The sequence below is a fragment of the Python bivittatus genome, unplaced genomic scaffold (assembly GCF_059951505.1).
Source record: "Python bivittatus isolate LINGU-HERP-01145 unplaced genomic scaffold, Pbiv_v1 ctg000700_np1212, whole genome shotgun sequence".
Lineage (NCBI taxonomy): Eukaryota > Metazoa > Chordata > Lepidosauria > Squamata > Pythonidae > Python > Python bivittatus.
Window position 1 is genome coordinate 76,173,977 of NW_028277098.1, and position 20,214 is coordinate 76,194,190.

General features: G+C 41.8%; 1 protein-coding gene across 11 annotated transcripts in view; it reads left to right on the forward strand.

The window, feature by feature from the left end:
* RALY (RALY heterogeneous nuclear ribonucleoprotein) overlaps nucleotides 1–20,214 on the forward strand; it is a 248,357-nt gene that overhangs the window by 159,030 nt on the left and 69,113 nt on the right. For 2 of the 11 annotated variants that reach the window (XM_088153550.1, XM_088153554.1), the window contains one exon: nucleotides 763–823. The exons of the other annotated variants lie outside the window; for them this stretch is intronic. The gene's annotated coding sequence lies outside the window, so the exon portion shown is untranslated. The remainder of the gene's footprint in view (nucleotides 1–762; nucleotides 824–20,214) is intronic. 11 annotated transcript variants of the gene reach the window in all.

Sequence of the window (20,214 nt, forward strand, 5' to 3'; positions counted from 1 at the left end):
TATCATCGATTTGATAACTGGTCTATGATGCTTTCTGCAGCCATTTTGAGAAAACTGAAAACCTGAGGTGGCCCTTGATGTTACATTCAGATAATATTCCACAGCTGAAATCATGGCTGAACTATATAGGTTACAAATGGATATCACCTCAGATGATGAATAAGATGCTTGAGATCATGGCTGTACATACATCCCTCCAAGAGATCAAGACAAGACATGTACTGTGATACCAACTGTGATTGAGACTGCAGATATCAGTATGATGGAGGTTTCATTTTTCTTTTGCATTGCTACAAAGGATATCTCTGTTAAGGATTTTTGTGTGCAGGAAGGAGACAGAGATGGGATTATGAAAGTTGTGGCACAACTGCAAAATCTCTGTTTGCTAATTTGAAAGATTTTCCCTGCCACTTCAACCTTCCTTTTAATCAGTGCTGCAACCAGTACTATTGGGGAGTATCTAAACTTGCTAGGCATTGAAGTGTGTTACAGACTCTTGTGAAGGAAGAGGTTCCATAGGCCCAGTGTATTCACATGTTATGAACACAGTTCATAACAAGATATATCAAGAAACAATAAAATGTGTAGAAATGTTCTGAGTGAAATAACTGACCTGATCACCTTCATCAGAAATTTACCAAAACGTCTTCCCTGGTTTAAGGACTTTCAACAAGGACAGGGCAACATAAATCTGTGACCATTTTGCCCCATAAGGTAAACTTTAAGAGAAGCTTCCCTACAATCTATGGCTTGTAATTACAGGGAGCTGATTGAATTCCTTGAAGACTTGTATTCTCAAGAAAGAAGAGATCCTGAGGCAAAGGTAAATGAACATATATGGAACTTGCAGAAAGCTCCTTCACACTGCACTGCTTCTCTTTCTCTGATTAGATTCCCTAAACACAACCCTACAAAAAGCTTATATACAATTCCAGCAGGCAGAATGTCCTTTATCTTCTGCCAAGGAGAGTATAAAGAAAGTATGGAACAACGTTGAACCATTCTAGGCAAAGGCCACAATATTAGCAGAATTGGAAATGCAGAGTCCAAGTCTTCCTAGGAACAGAAAGGTCCCTCAATGCACTAGTGCTCAGCAGGAGTCTCACTAATTTGAATTTCCTGAAGAATTTTACAGAAAAATATGCTGTGACATTTGTCCATGGCTAGCAGCAGTTTATACTATTGCTTTCCTTATGAAGGGTGCTAATGCATGAGTGAGACTGAAAAGTTTGCCATTGGAGATTAAGGTAGCACATACATCGCATATCTTTGCAGAATTGATTTGGGTGTTTTTCAACCACAACTTCACCATGATATGATAATGGACATTGCCAAGAGACACAATTTAAAATAGTAAGCTTTTCAGGATGCTGATCTTTTGAGTGGGGAAAAGGAAACCACCTAGGTCAGTTATTACCAGAAACAATTGACAAAAATGAATGGTTCTTATCCTAAACATCAGAAAAATCATTCTCAGGATCTTTCTAGGGTAAGGACCTTTCTACAGCCAAGCGTTATGCATGCCACACTCAATCCCATAGCTCTTCTGAGTCCCATGGGGAAATGATCTTAATATCATTGTCAACACATTCATTCAGAGAACACCAATTTACAAAACATACTTAATGTGGTTGAGCTAACCCTGGGTTTCATTCAGGTGCTGTGTGCCCCAAATCTCCATACAACCTAAAAATGACTTGAACTCCATTTCGGTTGTTCTGCATTTTCAACTGCTATATTAAGGGATATAAGGACACCAATTATGTGTCTGCAGCCCATCCTTGTCCTGTCTCCATGGAACAACTATGCCAATGCCTCAGCCATGGATAAAATAGTGATCAGTTTTATTTACATACTGTATATTGGGAAGATAACTTTTTAAAATGTTTAGATGTTCAGTAATGTTGTTGTTGTTCAGTCATTAAGTCGTGTCCAACTCTTCGTGACCCCATGAACCATATCACACCAAGCCTTCCTGCCCTTCACTGCCTCCCTGAGTTTGCTCAGTTTCATGCTCATTGCTTCAGTGGTGCTATCTAACCATCTCATCCTCTGCCATCCTCTTCTCCTTTTGCCTTCAATCTTTCCCAGCATCAGGGTCTTTTCGAAGGAGTCCTCTCTTTGCATTAGATGACCAAAGTATCTGAGCTTGAGCTTCATTATCAATCCTTCCAATGAGCAATCAGGGTTGATTTCCTTTAAGATTGACTGGTTTGACCTCCTAGCAGTCCAGTGTTACACACGCTGCTCCCAGGTTCGGCTTATGGTCACTCATTCACACACTCACAGCCTGTTGAGGCACGTGGAACTTGTCAGCCCCCCTTGCTTTCTACCTGGGTTTTCCAGATAGGTGCAGCTGGAGCAGACAGACACACAGCCCTGGTCAACAGCCAGGAAATAATTAGGGATACACACAAATCACTTCCAACCAAACACTGAGGCACAAGAGGTTCTTTGTAATACATGGAGACCCAGTGAATTTAAAGTAACAGCAAAACTTTACTGGCTGCAAGGTACATTTGCTCTTTCTCATACACACGCACGCACGCTCATCCACACTTACCCACGTCCTTCCCAACTAGGCTGCCAGGCACTAGCTAGAAGGATGGAAGCCGCCAAGTCTGGATCCAAAGGTGACTCAGATGATTCAGCTCAGACGACTCAGACGACTCAGAGTGGGCGGGCTTTGGGACCCTTTTTATCCCCAAAAGTCCTTGTTTTGTTGATTCACAAGTCTGGCAGTTGTTGATGGGATTGGGATTTCCATGTGCTCAGGCCCAACTTCTTTTGTCTGGTTCAGGTCACATTTTTCCTTTGTTTCCTTAAGGACTTACTTCCTTCTTATCTACCTCCCCGAAGGGATCTCATAGACAAGATTCCTGGTTTTTGTCCTCTCTGCTTACGTGCCTGCTTCATCTTTAGGTTATGGCAGCTTCACCCTAGTCTCACACCAGGGGACTCTTAAGAGTCTTCTCTAGCACCACAGTTCAAAGGCATCAATTCTCTGGCGTTCAGCCTTCTTTATGGTCCAGCTCTCACAGCCATACATTACTACTGGAAAAACCATAGCTTTGACTATGCGGATCTTTGTTGGCAAGGTGACGTCTCTGCTTTTTAATATGCTATCTAGGTTTGCCATAGCTTTCCTCCCAAGGAGCAAGCGTCTTTTAATTTCATGGCTACAGTCTTCGTCTGCAGTGATCTTGGACCCCAAATAAATGAAGTCTGTTACTGCTTCCATTTCTACCCCTTCTATTTGCCAGGAATTGATGGGTCCAGATACCATGATCTTAATTTTTTTAATGTTGAGTTTCAAGCCAGCTTTCGCACTCTCCTCTTTCACCCTCATCAAGAGGCTCTTTAGTTCTTCTTCACTTTCTGCCATTAGGGTGGTATCATCTGCATATCTGAGGTTGTTGATGTTTCTCCCTGAAATCTTAATTCTGGCTTGTGATTCTTCCAGCCTGGCATTTCTCATGATGTACTCTGCATATAGGTTAAATAAGCAGGGTGACAGTATACAGCCTTGTCATACTCCTTTTCCTATTTTGAACCAATCGGTTGTTCCATGACTGGTTCTAACTATTGCTTCTTGACCCACATACAGATTTCTCAGGAGACAGGTAAGATGGTCTGGTACCCCCATCTCTTTAAGAATTTGCCACAGTTTGTTGTGATCCACACAATCAAAGGCTTTTGCCTAGTCAATGAAGCAGAAGTAGATGTTTTTCTGGAACTCTCGTGCTTTCTCCATGATCCAGCGAATGTTGGCAATTTGATCTCTAGTTCCTCTGCCTCTTCGAAACCCAGTTTGTACATCCAGTAGTTCTCGGTTCACATACTGCTGAAGCCTAGCTTGTAGGATTTTGAGCATAACCTTGCTAGGATGTGAAATGAAAGCAGTTGTGCAATAGTTTGAGCATTCTTTGGCATTGCCCTTCTTTGGAATTGGAACATAAACTGACCTTTTCCAATCCCGTGGCCACTGTTGTGTTTTCCAAACTTGCTGGCATATTGAGTGCAGCACTTTAACAGCATAATCTTTTAGTACTTTAAATAACTCACCTGGAATACTGTAATCTCCAGTAGCTTTGTTGTTAGTAATGCTTCCTAAGGTCCACTTGACTTCACTGTCTAGGATGTCTGGCTCAAGGTCAGTGACCATACCAGCATGGACATCAGGGACACTAAGACCTTTCTTGTATAGTTCTTCTGTGTATTCTTGCCACCTCTTCTTAATCTCTTCTGCTTCTGTTAGAGCCCTGCCTTTTTTGTCCTTTATCATGCCCATCTTTGCACTAAACGTTCCTTTGATATCTCCAATTTTCTTGAAGAGATCTCTAGTCTTCCCCATTCTATTGTTTTCCTCAATTTCTTTGCATTTTTCATTTAAGAAGGCCTTCTTATCTCTCCTTGCTATTCTCTGGAAATCTGCATTCAGTTGCTTATATCTTTCCCTTTCACCCTTGCTTTTCGCATTCCTTCTTTCCACAGCTATTTGTAAAGCCTCATCAGACAGCCATTTTGCTTTCTAGCATTTTTTTTTCTTTGGGATGGTTTTAGTTGCTGCCTCCTGTACAATGTTACAGACCCCTATCCATAGTTCTTCAGGCACTCTGTCTACCAAATCCAATCCTCTAAATCTATTCATCACCTTCACTGTGTACTCACAAGGAATATGATCTAAGTCATACCTGAGTGGTCTAGTGGTTTTCCCTACGTTCTTCAATTTAAGCCTAAATTTTGCAGTAAGAAGCTCATGATCTGAGCCACAGTCAGCTCCTGGTCTTGTTTTTGCTGTCTGTATAGAGCTTCTCCATCTTTGGCTGCAAAGTATATAATCAATCTGATTTTGGTATTGACCATCTGGTGATGTCCATGTGTAGAGTCGTCTCTTGTGTTGTTGGAAAAGAGTGTTTGCTATGACTAGTTTGTTCTTTTGACAGAACTCTATTAGCCTTTGCCCTGCTTCATTTTGTACTCCAAGGCCAAACTTGCCTGTTATTCCGATTACTCCTTGACTTCCTACTTTAGCATTCCAATCCCCTATGATGAAAAGGACATCTTTTTTTGGTGCTAATTCTAGAAGGTGTTGTAGGTCTTCATAGAACCGGTCAACTTCAGCTTCTTCGGCATCAGTGGTTGGGGCATAGACTTGGATTACTGTGATGTTGAATGGTTTGCCTTGGATTCGCACTGAGATCATTCTGTCATTTTTGAGGTTGTACCCCATTACTGCCTTTCCCACTCTCTTATTGACTATGAGTGCTAGTCCATTTCTTCTAAGGGTTTCTTGCCCACAGTAGTAGATATGTTCAGTAATGTCACTATATATATTTTAAAATTTGAGTTAGAACTGTTATAAGTTCTAGTTTTTTATTCCTATCTTTTCATTTTGGATAGACACGTTATTGTCTAATCATAACTACATCAAATGCCTGGATTTCTAAATTGTTTCTTATGAAGCAACAGTCACTTCCCACCAGGAAAGATTTAAAGAAAAAAAAATTCTCCTTATTATCTGCCAAACATTGCCAATACTGTTTTTTCATTGGGCTACCAACAATCAAAATCAGGAACAGGCTTTTCTTATAAAATGGGCAGAAGAGAGGCTATATGTTTTACTTTAAATCTCTACTTCTAGAAAGGCCTTTTAGCAAGCTATTTTTTAAAAAATGAAAGCTGGAAATATAGAAATTATAGACTCTTCCCCTTCCCCACAGTCCTTGAAGGTACCTATTCATGCTGTTCTTGAATATCTTGTGTTACCCAGTTCATAAGATCCTCTTCTTCAAGTGAAGCCATCTAATAATTACCATATAGATTATCAGCATATTTTGTGTATGTGTGCTATATTTATATCTAGCTTTTACATACAGACATATAAAAGCACACTTGAGATAAACCATAATAGTTAGTACTACACGACCAGCATCCATACAATTAAAAGTGATGTATCATTGAGTAGGGCTGTGTAAAGCTTCAGAGAAGCTCTTCACTTCCTTCAAAGTTTGATTGAAGCATTTCTTCTTTGCCTCAACAAGGAGGAGTCTTCAAGCACTTTTAATCAGAGTACTGAGGCAGAGAACACTACCTGCAGAGTTCAACCACCTCATTGAAGCAGACTATGTTGCATTGGTGATGAAAAACAGTACACTGGGGATGACTGTGCCCACTTCACAGAGGCCTCACATTCAGTACATTATCTGGTCAATTCTGCCCTTACATAATTTCAGAATATTCTAACAAATCATTGCAGGCCACCAACTTGATGATTTGACAGAATGGACATTCAGTGCATCTTGTATAGATACAGATTGATATCCCAATTCTACACATAAACAATGTTTGATAAGGGATGGTGTCAGTATTCCTTTGGGCCAATAATACTCTAATTCTGAGCTAGGGGATAAAAAATATGGAGCTCTTCTCTAACTTTCCTGGGATCCTGATCCCTGCCCCCCCCCCGCCCTTAACCCATTACTTGTTTTTTACGGAACAGCTCCTGACATTAAGCACATGGTGATTTGACCACACGGGCTACTTTTAATTCTTTGGTTTTGCTATACTGGGTTGATCTTGGATGAATGATCAACATATATCAAAACACCACAAAAAGTCAGAGGTGAAATAACTTGACTGTCAAAAATTAAAGACCAAAAAAGGGCTAAATTCAGATGCATCCCTTTTCACAGTCCTCTACAGAGCATTCCAATAGGAACTACATTATCCAAGTGAGTAATGCTCTGTCATTAGCAAAGAAACCTCAGACTGACACTGCATACCATGAACATCTAGGAGCTCTGACTAATGTTTGGGGCAACCATGATGGATATTTGAGTGCCTTTTAATTCATTGACTGCGTAGATCTCCAGTAATTGGAATACTGAAACTTTTTACACATAACAGATTATAAGACAGAGAGGTATTTGTCACCGTTTTACTTTATTGCCACAAGGAAGGCTCATAAGTCACCACTGACAAAGCCTTTAATGATGTCTAAACTTCATTTACTGAAAAGAAGGATCATAATCTATAAACAATGATGGGTGCCATACTTTTAATAAAATGTTATAGGCAGCATTCAGCTCTAAGAATTAACATATTGAATCTTTTAAAAACCCCATTGAGCTGGGAATATATAATCTAATATACAATAAGGCAAGAAACAAGAGAGGCAACCCTGCTGTTTATTGCAACTACTCCTAACCATTGCATTTTAAAATATTCTTCAAAAGTTCTTTGCAATTCTATTTAATATTTGCTTTTGCAGCAAAAGGGTGTTGAGGCCAAAAAGCAGGACTGACTGAAGCTGAACAGAATACTTGGCACAATGCTATGGCTTAAGTCAGTGGGCAGGTATGACATATCTCCCAGATTTCAGTCATTCATAATTACCTATGTTAGATGATGCCTATACATGTTACATGGAATCAGGTTTAGACTAGAGCTTCCATGTTTTATTGTTAAAAATGCAAGATCCATATGATGTCCCTTCAGTTTTATATCTTGACTGAGTTCTGTTACTAGAAAGCATGCAGGTGAAGTCAGACACATATAAATATAGATTGGTGCATACATGCAAATACAAGTAATAGGTATCTGAATATGGCAAAGGAGGCCAACCTGCAGCCCCAGCTCCAAATATGACTCCCCAAGCATTTTGTGAAGATAGTCCTTTGATCCCTCTCCAAAATGTCATGGCACTAAATCAGCAGCACTGAAAATGAACATTCATGCCCTTGCCATCTTGAAATTAGATTACTGTATCCAGGATCTCTAGCCGGTCCAAAATACAGCCCACTGTTTACTGGGAAATCTTAGTTCTGCCACATCAGAACGCTGCTGCAGAAGCTGCATTGGTGTGTTTCCAAGTACAATTCAAGGTGCTGGTCGCTACCCATAAAACCATATATGGTTCAAGGGTTGGAACCACCTTTCCTAATCAGGGAGGCCGGGCAGCAGCTACTGATGGTGTGAGGTGCAGTGGAAGAGGATACAATGGAAGGCATTCTTTAAGGGGGGATTTTTCCTTTGGAACTGCTTGTGCCTCATGGCAAGGGTCTCTCCACCTCTCACAGCTGTCTGGAAGATTATAAAAACTTAGCTTTTCTAGAAAGCTTTTAGGGAATGATCAGCTTGGTCACCATATGGCATTATATATTTAATTGTATTGGAATTTTTTTTAAAAAATTGAATTTTGTATATCAGCTAGAATCTTTGTGGAGTGAGGTGTCAAAGATATCCCATACAGCTAGCCTTCTTTTCTGAAGTGGGAAACAGGAAAAATAAAGTATGACCTCTAAAATTGATTTTACAGTTTTCCAAAAGAAGAACCTCAATCCCTTCCCAATAAACCTAGGAAAAGAAATGAAAAATTGCAGATACGTGTGATCTTACCAACTAAAAAATTTAAGTGTAGTCTATGTTCATCAAAAGTTGTCCATCCCTGTCACATGGGAATGGAGAAAAGAATGAGAACAATTTATCATGAAGGATCAGAAATAGGAAAACCTCTTATCACTATATAGTCTTTTCTCCTGGCATGCCTAGACTTTTTTTTTACTGTCAGGAACAGTATTTTAGGTAGAGATCCCATCCTTTGCCCACCATTTATAGTACCACTTTCCATTACACTGATGTCAAGTATTATAAATGAAAATCATTTGATGCCAAGAAGCCAGTTATAGTAGGATTGAATTTAGTGAGATGAACTTTAACCTCACAAAAACATAGCTATACATCTTTGGACAACACAGAGACTGTAGTTTCAAAGATGAATTATGGATCAGCCTTCATTCTGTTAGGACTCTACAATTCTATCCATATCTTCAAATGTTGGGTGACCTGCTGGTGGACAGGAAGGCAAACTTTATGAACTGTTTTTTTTTCTGCTTCTGCCTTTCCACTGTCTTTTCCATTTTTTTTTAATCTTCATTTTTATACCTCAAGATTGTTGTGTTTGCACATCTTGATTACTTCAGCTTAATGCATCTCAGGGCTGGTTTGAAAACAAAAAAATAGCAAGGTTTGCATTTCAGATACTTGCCAAAGCAACATCAGGGACATTTTAGTGCATTTCTTTTTATTGCTAAATGTTTCTGCATAGTTGATTAACAAAGTAAGGGAACTTAAAAATTCCAGGAATTCTCTCAACTAAGTTTATATATAAAAGTATGAGTGCATGCATTCTTTTAGCAATATCTGCTGCACACTGGTAAAGGTTTATCCTTCTTGAAGAAGAAAGACACTTTTTTTTAAAAGGGCTCATCCACACAGCGGCTTTGCTCCATCCTGGAGCCAGGAAGAAATTGTGTCATAGATCCCAGAGAATGCCCTAAATGCACATCCAGAACAGCACCATGCCATGCTACTGTCTGTAGAGCTGTCCTGGGCAATGGTATATTGGCAGTGATTGGTAGATTTTGCCTACTGAAACTCAAATATCACCAATCTGAGAAAGGCCACCAATTGCCATACAGAATATGTAAGTTTGTGAGATCTGAGTGTTTTGTCAAATCAATTATTTTTTCCCCTCAAGGGACTGTCAATTTATTGATCACTAGATGGTAACAAAGAGTTCAGCTCGCTTAACTGCAAATCAAATTGCAGCATAGCTACTGTTCTGATCATCCAGAAGGGTAGGAGAGGAAAATAGGGTGTCTGAATGTTGAAGCCATATCTGAACCAGCTTACCTTCCATGTTGGAGTGAAGTTTTTAAAAGAATATTCTGCAAAGTCAGAAGTGAGGAACCAGAAGGTCCCCAAAAGCAATGGCTACTGTGAAGGGAATTCCCCACTGCACCGACTACAGAAGAACAAGAGCCACATTCTTTCAATTACACACCTTAAACCAGGAACAGACTCACCAATTTCAGCCTTGCACTCCTTATGTCAACCAGTTGACCAATGTGTATTGTTGTTGTTTTTAAAGGAAGTGGCTGCAGAAGCTGGGTTCCTGTTTTCCTTTACAGCAAAACACACCACTGCAGACCACACCCTGAGCCCAGGGACCAGGCAGAAAGGGCAGTCCCACAGCAGACCCACTCAACCAATTATAGCCAAGCAGATCCCCACTCTTGAATGTGTCCTATCAAGCCGCCGCCTTTATGCTCCATGTGTTGTCTGGAGGGGAATCTTTATTTTCCCAGAGAAAACATTACTTTCATGCTGGAATAGCTTGGCTCAGCTTCCTCAGGAGCTGCCCACAGGATGGAGGCTCCATTGGGAGGCCATGTCCTGAGCAAATATAAGGGCAGCATCCTTGCACTTGGGTAAGCAGACTAGGTGGATCTGCTCAATAATGGATGAGTATACCTTCTCCTAACATGCAGTTATTTCATTGTTTCCTAACCAGATGGCTCTGCAGACATGTTGGGACTGCAGCTCCCAGAATTCCCTACAATTCTGAAATAGGTCACTCTCTCTCAACTCAGTCAAAACTGACAAGGTTGCTCTTGTTGGGAAGAATAAGAGGAGACAGCCTGCTGCTTTGAGCTTCTGAATGAAAGGCAGGATATACATCTAATAAATTCAACAAATAAGCAAATACTCTATATGTTTGCTCCACTCATCCTTACTCCATTTATTTTATTACTCTATTTTGACAGTGGATGGAGTAGTGTTTCTCAGCTTCAGCAACTTCAGGATGTATGGACTTCAACTCCCAGAATTCCCCAGCCAGCCATGCAGGCTGGGGAATTCTGGACATCCATACATCTTAAATGATATAGAGGAAGAATCCAGCTCCAAGTACAAGACACCAAATCTTGTGGGTGGGGGAGAAAGAGAGAGAAGTTGCTGGAGCCCAGGAGGAAGGTTGAGGTAAGAGTTTAAAATAGACCTTGCACATCCTTAGCAATCCAAACCAGCTTTGTTGCAATTTCTGATAAACCAAAGCAGAGTCAGAAATAAATTGACTTAGCTCCCCAAAACAGAGAATATCATGAGAACAAACTGGTTCATAGCCTGTCCGAACATGGACCAAAGCACTTTTATAGAAGTGCCTTGAGTGAAATAGGACTAACTCCTAAATTATGGCTGCAGTCTGAAACTGGATTATAATTTTACTGTACATCACTTCTAACAATACTATTTATTTATTTATTTATTTATTTATTTATTTATTTATTTGGCTTGTATGCCACCCATCTCCCCCATGGGTGACTCTGGGCAGCTCACAATAAAAAAGAAGAAATACAATTCTCTCCAAGATGGCTAAAAACTATAAATAATTAAAAAACATATTAAAAATACCCTAAAAAACCACCTCTAATTTTGGCCCTATAAAAATCTGTAAGATGCTGGGGGGGGGCAACCCATCAGCCATCTCTACAGGTGCGGGCCCCCCTCTGGCCCCCAGGCCTTCTGGCAAAGCCAGGATTTAATACCTTTCCTGAAGGCCATGAGGGAGGGGGCACGCCGGACCTCAGGAGGCAGGATGTTCCATAGGGCGGGCGCTGCAGCAGAAAAGGATCTCTGCCTAGACCCCACCAATCGAAATTCCCTGACCGGTGGGGTCTGCAACCTGCCCCTTCTGCTGGACTGAGTGGGACGGGCTGAAGTGACCAGGGTGAGGCGGTTCCTCAGATAACCTGGTCCCGTGCCATGAAGGGCTTTAAAGGTGATGACCAACACCTTGAATTGGACCTGGAAACAATGCAGCTCGCGCAACAGCGGTGTTATATGTGCCCTCCTAGGGGCATTAAGAACTGTCCACGCCACCGCATTCTGCACCAGCTGTAGCTTCCGGATACTCTTCAAGGGTAGCCCCATGTAGAGCGCATTACAGTAGTCCAACCCAGAGGTGACCAGGGCATGAGTGACCGTGCGGAGGTCCCCCTGATCCAGGAAGGGGCGTAATTGCTGCACGACACGAAGTCGTGCAAAGCCCCTCCTGGCCACGACTGCCACCTGCTCTTCGAGCAGGAGTCGTGAGTCCAGGAGAACCTCCAAATTACGCACCAGGTCTGTCTGGGGTAGTGCAACCCCGTTAAGAACCAAAGATGACAAAGTTCTAGATCTTGAGGCTCCCCGTATCCACAGCCACTCCGTCTTACCAGGGTTCTGCTGAAGCCTGTTGTCCCCCATCCAGGCCCCCACAGCCTCCAGGCACCGTGAAAGGGTAGTCACAGCATCACTTAAGGCACCTGGGATGGAGATGTATAGTTGGGTATCATCAGCATACTGATGATACCTCACTCCATGGTGCCGGATGATCTCACCCAGCGGCTTCATGTAGACATTAAATAGGAGCGGTGAAAGCACTGACCCCTGTGGCACCCCACACAGTAGGGGCCGGGGGCTGGACCTCTCGCTCCCTATCAACACCGATTGGGTTCGGCCTTGGAGAAAGGAGCTGAACCAGCACAGCATTGTGCCACCCAACCCCAACTCCTGCAGCCGACCCAAAAGGATACCATGGTCGATGGTATCGAAAGCCGCCGAGAGGTCAAGAAGAGCAAGGGTGGATGCACTACCCCCATCCCACTCTCGCCGGAGATCATCTAAAAGTGCGACCAATGCTGTTTCTGTCCCATAACCAGGCCTGAATCCTGACTGATAGGGGTCCAGATAATCCGTTTCCTCCAGGATCCTCTGAAGCTGCCGCGCGACCACCTTTTTTACCACCTTCCCTAAAAAGGGGAGGTGGGAGACTGGACGAAAATTGTCCAGGAGGGTGGGGTCTAGCAACGGTTTCTTGAGGAGAGGGTGGACCAAAGCCTCTTTGAAAGGCTTCGGGAACACCCCCTCCTGCAAGGATGAATTAACCACTGCCAGGACCCACCCTAAGGTCACCTCCTTGGTAGATCTAACTAACCAGGAGGGACACGGATCTAAATCACAGGTGGTTGCACTGACAGCCCCGAGGATCCTGTCCACTTCCTCAGGGACAACAGGATCAAACCGCTCCCAGATAACTGGGCAAGAACGCTCCCTGGGCAACTTTTCTGGACCTACTCCATGCTTGGCTTCCAACTGAGAGCGGATCTGAGCAATTTTATCCATCAGGTGTTCAGCAAATTCCTCTGCACGACCCTGCAAGTAGTCCTCCGTCCCCCCTTTTCCCAGGAGGGCCCAGGTGACCCTAAACGGGGCTGCAGGGCGACACTCTGAGGATGCAATAAGAGCGGAGAAATATTGACGTTTCGCCGCCCTTACTGCCACTAGGTAGGCCTTAATAGCCGCTCTAACCTGTGTTTGGTCTGATTCATCCCGAATTTTCTGCCAGCGGCGCTCTAGCCGTCTCTTAGCCCTTTTCAGCTCCCTCAACTCCTCCGTGTACCACGGGGAGCGCCAGGAGTGATGGGCCAAGAGAGGACGCACAGGCGCAATCCTGTCCAAGGCCCCAGCCGCCTCCTTATTCCAGGCTGTGTCCAGAGCCTCCGCTGGGGCGTGCAGCAAGGCCTCAGGAACAACCCCCAGCTCCCTTTGGAACCCATGCGGGTCCATCAGTCGCCGGGGGCGGACCATTCAAATAGGTCCTGCCTCCCTGTGGAGGGGGGCAGCATAGGAGAATCCTGCCGCCACCAGGGAGTGATCTGACCATGACAGGGGGAATAATGTAAAATCCCCCACCAGATCATGCTGCCACTGCTCCGACAAGAAAACCATGTCTGGAGTGTGACCACTGTCCTGGGTCGGGCCATCGATGACCTGGGATAGGCCCATGGCTGCCACGGTAGCCATGAACTCCTGAGCCGCCTCTGAGGCCAACCCCAGGGATGGCAGATTAAAGTCCCCCAAGACCATAAGTCTGGGGAACTCCACTGCCAACCCCGAGATGGCCTCCAGCAGTTCAGGCAGGGAGGCTGCTATGCAGCAGGGAGGCTGGTACACCAGCAGCACTCCCAACTGATCCCGTGTGCCCAACCTCAGGAACAGGGTCTCACATCCAGCAACTTGTGGAGCAGGGCCCCTGAAGGCCAATAGGGATTCCCTGATGACTACTGCCACTCCCCCTCCCCTGCCCTGGGGTCTCGGCTGGTGCCACACCCTAAACCCGGCTGGACACAATCCCGAGAGGGCTACTCCCCCCTCTGGTGCCAGCCAGGACTCGGTGATGCACGCCAGGTCAGCCTGCTCCTCCCCAATAAGGTCGTAAATAAGAGGGGCCTTATTATTGACTGACCTGGCATTCAGCAGCAACAGACGAAAGCCCGGGCCTCTGTAGGCCTGCTGACCAGGGTCTGGGCGTGAGCTCTGAGGGCTGGAACACTTTTAATTTAAAGTACAGTGAAATCATGATGTAATGGGCCAAATGGGGGAGGGGGTATACATTATTCCTGATTGTCTGCAAATGATGCAAACTACATCATTTGCATAATAACATCATTAAAGAAATTGCCTGAAGTGGCACAAATACAATGCGAATTTTGTCATTGCACCCCACATCCATTGCCTTGTGGTCCACTAAACTGAATATAATTGTTATATCAGGGTGGTTTTATATTTTATTTTTTAATCTCTCATAGTAATGACATATATCAGATTCCCAGCCAAATTCCCAAACAGGCACTTGTCAAAACTATATTTTATTGCTGAAGTGCAGTTAAATGCCTTGAAGATTATGCAGTAGAATGGAATTTCCAGTTAGGATTTCAATAACAATGGACCATGTGGCTGAATAGTATCATGCTATCAAATCTGGTGTTTTCCACATGTGTTAGACTGCAGCACCCATCATCCCTGACCAACATAACTAAGTGGCTGAAGAAAATGGCATTGTAGTCATATCTGGAAATACCAAATGTTGGAAGGTTGATATGCCAGAAGGTTGTATTTTAATGTTTCTTGTGAACATGCCAAAACATGAGATTATTTGATATGCAAACATGAGCAATCTTTAAGGAATTTATACTGAACTATGGAAGAGACTGAAATTTCAGTGAATGGCTGCAGATGCCAATAGATTTTCTTTAGCCAGCAGTCTGTGTAGACACTCTCCAAGAAAGTGTCATTTCTTCTCAGCAGTACTTTGTGACTCATTGTTAGATAAATTTAATCTCTTCTCTCTTCCATATAGTTCCTGATGAGACGCTGCCAATTGTCATAGTGTAATTGCTGTTATTCATGTTTGCCTTGTTCCCCCAACAAAAGGGCAGCTTCTAAATGTTACCGATCCTTTAATATGCAAATACCACCTGCTGTTAACTGAGTGATGGGTTGTCTCATGCTCGTGGTTGGAATCTTATTCATTACAGCTGTGCATCATTGCGATCTTTGTGGTTCAGGGTTATCACCAGGAACTTCATGTCTCTCAGTTTCTACTTTGCCGGAGGGTGTCTCGGTGCTTCCAGCCCTTCTGGCTGAAAAGTGAATTTTGTATTAAGCCAATCTTTCACCTGAGGGGAATTCTGGTACAATGTTTATGGGTTGCATATGTGCCAAAAAGAGTTAATCTATTATATATTTTAGATTGCCAAAATGGCTGTCAAGAGTTTTTAAGAAAAATAAAAGGCTTTAAGGGACTTAGGGTCGATGAGATATGCCTGTTATTTAAAATATACCATTTTCTCTTACAATATTCTTGATACTTCTGACTGATCTCTACACCTCCATGTGCCTGCCTATATCATTCAGAGGCATTCATCAGCACTGCAGAAAAATGAATGTTATGCCACCACAGTTGCATACACATAAACCAGCATGTTAAAGTACATGTGCCCTTTATTATAAAGTATAGTCCTTTATTTCAGAAAGCTGCCCTTTAAATTTATTTATTTTTCAAAAACTCACCTTTGTCCTTTATTTTGGCCATTTAACTTTTACCATAGTAATGGTACCACTTAAAGCAGAGTCTTTCACATTCATGTGAAAAATAGGGACATTGAATTGTCTTTTTAAAATAAATTTACATATACTGTTTGATTTTAGATATTTTTATTAGAATATGCATTTTTGTAAAGTTTTTCTTAGTTTTACTCTTGAATTTTCCTTTATAAAGCAAAATTATTAACAAACCTTTTTTTATCCTCATGAACCTCTTTCAGATTTGCCCCTTTTTCAGGTTTGTCCTTTATTTTTTCCAGGAAAATATAGTCACCGTAACTATGTTTCAAGGTACTTTTCATGGTGGTTACATTAAAATCTCCCTTTCTTTCTCATGTTCTTCTCTATTATTGCATTTGGCTTCACTTCCATCTTTCCCTAATTTTTTAAAAAAACAAAACTCTTTTATCCCCCCCCCCCCATGATCCCAGGTAAAATCCTCATTGCGTGAATGGCAACTGGTGGAACTACTTGATATATATTTGTCTGCATATTGCCTTCAGCAAAAAATAAGGATTGAAATTGATGTGTTAAACATTTGCAAAGCAAACAACTGAGTTCTGCCTTAAATTCTTCACCCAAAGGACCAAAAGTTTTCAAACCCATATCACTAGACACATCCCTTGCAGCCCCTAGATGCACCCACAAAACAAGGTTTGTGCTAACCATGGTTTGTTGAAAGAGGCATACGGCTGGAAAAACACATTGTTATGCCACAAACCCTGGTTTATGGCTAGCTTCATAGAATATCATAAGCTAAAACCAATAAACCACCTTTTTGCTCAGCTCAACGTGTACATAAAATTAGAAAATGCAATTCCGAGGCCCAGTTAATATGCTTTTGAATATCTTCCCTAAGCTGTAAATAAAATTGCTATTTCTTCAGATTTCTGAAGCCTGCTGGGTCAAAATGCACTTTGCACACTGTCAGCAAGATAGGGAGAGAGAAAACAGCCCCAAATACATCACTAAACATGTGCACTATGATGGACAGCAATCCTTGTCAATGTCATGGTACAAAGCCAGTCCTGTTGGAAAGATCCATCTTTCTGAACAGTTATGTACAGATGAGTTTCCTCCTCTAGTGATTTGGAAGGGTTTTTTGTTGTTTTTTGTTTTAAGTGAAGACTAACTTTCATTTTTGGTTTTGTAAGCATTCAGAAGAAATAATCTTTTGTTGCTGTTGCTGAGTTTTTCTGTTGTGAAATTTTATCTGGGGGAGAGGAGGGAGCATTAAAAAATGTAAAGGTGATGATCAAAAAGTAATATGTATGCAAAAATATATGTATGTATACACAACAAGCCATTTCAGCCTACACATCATTTCTCTGCATAAATCCCCTGCTTGAGTTGGAGACATTGATGTTCAAGAGGTGTCAAAAAAAGTCAAAGTGGCAGCCACAATCGCACAAAACCGTGGACCTTTTTTACCTGCATCCCATGCACAAAAAAGTAAAAAGGGGCAATGCTTAGTTTGCAGGTCAAGGTCCCTGGTTGAAGGTGCAAGCTAAGCATGCTTTGCAGGACAAATTTACTCTGCAGCCAAAAATAACAAAACAGGGCAGGGGTTTATCCCACTGTAGTAAGTTTCCATGTGGAAAAGGCAACTGGTACTTACCTCATAATTTTGTGTTTCTGAAGAGCATTTTCAATGTCTTGGGCACTAGAAAGGTTAAAGCAGGTCTTGCTACCCATTCCAACAGCATAGCCATATCAGAAGGAAAGCTTTGTTGGCATCATCTGCAATCATTTTGCTCCTCCACTCCAAGAAATGTTCCATACATGGCCATTTCATCTAACCTCCCTGAGGGAACAATAAGGTCGAAAGCTTTTTTTTTACACACATACACCAAGCTTGTCCTGTGACCAGTTTTGCTTGGCTATTTCATCCCCACAGCTCACTCCTGCAATGGTTTTAATCATTAGTGTCAACTGGGTAGAAAAGCTGAGGCAACAGATTGCAGATGCAGTTCAGCAGTATGGAGGAAAGCCACAGATAGGAGAAAGAACTATCAGGAAATGACTTATAAAACAGTGTAACTAAAATTTCTTGTTTCCTCTGCTTCCATTCTCCCTTTTATATCAGGACTATTAAACTATAAATCTGAGTGGCAGAGCATATATTTCCCATGCAAATAGACAAAACAGGTTCAGTGCAGAGCGTCTCATAGTAAGATTGAAAAAAAAAGTTTATTTCTGAAGAGCTATTGCCAGTCAGTGTAGAACAGCGGCTGGCAGTCTCTTGCCCAAAGACTGGTCTGCTCTTCACTGGTTTGTTTATTTATTTATCAAATTTATATGGCTTCCCATCTCACAGTGCTGACTTTGGGCAGCATACAACCAAGAATATAAAAACAACAAACATGTCAAAAGCAGTCAAATTAAAAAGTTTTTAAAAGCATAAAACATACAAGAGATTAGATCAGCAAGGGAGCCACCTCAAGATTTCACCAGTCCCTGATTGACAGTTGTGACTAAAATGTCCCTTACTCACACATGCACACACTGGCCAAAAACATACATCACATTAAGTCATAATATTGGGGGGGGGGGTTAACTGTGATTAGTATGATATGAGAATCAAGTCATCATGAACTCCCAGGTTCTCTAAATGACATCCATATCTTCAGATCTGACCATGTTTCCTTAAGGAAGCTATTACGGCATTTTCACAGCTGTTGGCAAGGAAGGTCACTGGGTAAAATTCTGTGTTGTCTTAAATCACTCTCACTTAGCAAGTCATTAGCACTCCTGGCACACTTGTTCATTAACTAAAATCTAGTCAATACATTGCTGAGAGAAGCTATCTCATGAGGTGGGTATGAGCTTAAGATGGAGACAGAAGATAGCATTGTGTTTGCCTATTAGGACATGACTGATAAAGAATTACACAGTAATTCAAGAGAAATTAGTCATGGCCAACTGTTAATGATGTCCTCCTAGGTTTCTAATGAGCTGGATCCAAACCACAGCAAAGAGTTCTTTTTAAAATGAGATGAATGCCTGTAGTGTCATCTGTGGCCCACTATATACCCATGCACACCAGAGGGACTGTATATGACATTCTAGCTTAATTGTTCTTTATTTTTTCAACTTTTCTTCTGAGGTTCTCTTTCCTCTAAAGAATCCTCTCCAACAGCTTTGCTAGCATAAGTTAAATGTTAGCCATAAAATTCTAAGGATGCAAGGACTGCCAAAAGGGGCTTATCTGATTCAACTGACCTTTAAATTTTATTTTGCAGCTGTCAAAAAACATGTTAGCCAACACAGGAGATTCCCAGTGTGATTAGGAAAGGAAACTATAGAAAAATCTACTTGTTACTTTTATCTACAGAACATGAAGTGCATGTTCTCTTTCCCTCATTTTGTTTAACAAAAGGGGAAAAATGAAAAGAATTTTAATAAGGAAGTCAAAAGACAGTATCAAGAAGCTATAAAAGATTCATATGAACCCCATTGTTAAAGATGAGAGTTCATTTAGAGCCCTTAATAATGGCATGGGGAATATCAGTTTAGGCTCCTGCCAAATAAAGTGCTAGTCACTCATTCATTCAAGAAAATGGCACTCTTGGCATGTTAAAGTTGTTGCATTTCAAGGGTCTTTGCATTTGAGGCTCAATGCTTGGTCCCCCTGAAGCTGCCGATAGAGATGCCAGAATCTGAATTTAGTGAGGTGAGATTCAACAGTTTGGGTAATTCACACACAAACAAGATGGCAGCTCTTCTGCATTGTTATGGAGCAGCTTAGATTTAGTGGATCTCCTCCGCTTTTGCTTTGACATCACACTAGCATTGTATCCTGTTCTTGTGAAAGCTGAAAAGGGGCTTGAAAGCTGTCAGAAATTAGAGCATCTTGGATGGTGAGAAGGTACAAGTAGTATCTATATGGTTCAATGGATCTTTCACTCATTAAATTAAAAAAAATGGTATCCATGAATGAACACTGATTCTTAAATTGTTTCTTCCTGCATCAGGTAGTTAATTAATTAGGTGTCATGGTGTCATTAAGTCAAGTTTGACTCCTGGTGACTATATGGATAAATGCTTGCCATCTTCACCTGCCTTTAGTAATATCTTGTAATTCTTCCAAGGATATTGCTCTAATTTCGTTAATCCCTTTCATCCAATCAGTCCATTGTCTTCTCCTTCTAATCCCTCAAACGTGTCAAGAACATTTTTTTTTTTTTTTACTATTCTATCAAGTGCTCACATCACATGCCAAAAATATGTAACTTTCCAATCAGAGCGGCTGATTGGTTTATCTTGCAGTCCATGGCCTCCATATCCATTATTTGAAGACATCTGTTTTCTTTATCACATTCTTTCTCAGTATTCAGCTTTCATAAAGGTGCATTTTCCCCTGGAAACACTATTGTTTTAAGTATTGTGATCTTTGCTGTCATTTAAATGTCCTTATGTTTCATGATTTTGTCTAGGTTTTCC